The sequence below is a fragment of the Penaeus monodon genome, chromosome 24 (assembly GCF_015228065.2).
Source record: "Penaeus monodon isolate SGIC_2016 chromosome 24, NSTDA_Pmon_1, whole genome shotgun sequence".
NCBI lineage: Eukaryota > Metazoa > Arthropoda > Malacostraca > Decapoda > Penaeidae > Penaeus > Penaeus monodon.
The window spans coordinates 36,237,382-36,237,640 of record NC_051409.1 but is presented as its reverse complement, the minus strand read 5'-3'; positions in this window follow the sequence as shown (position 1 = coordinate 36,237,640).

Below are 259 nucleotides of genomic sequence, written 5' to 3'. Positions count from 1 at the left end.
AGGTTAAATGTACTTGATACCCAGAGTTCGTGCCGCATACACTCAGAACACTCCTACCCACCCACTGGGGTGTACATACTTAAGGGAGATTGTAACAGTGCGACAGCGTGCGATTAACCTAAATCTCCAGATATCTAAAGGTAATAAAGACACATTCTTGCCCTTACGAAAGATAATCCGAGATAAACCGAGTCGTGTGTGAGAGACTTTTGTAAATAAACCGTCACTTTCCCTTTGATAGACAACGCAACATACGAAC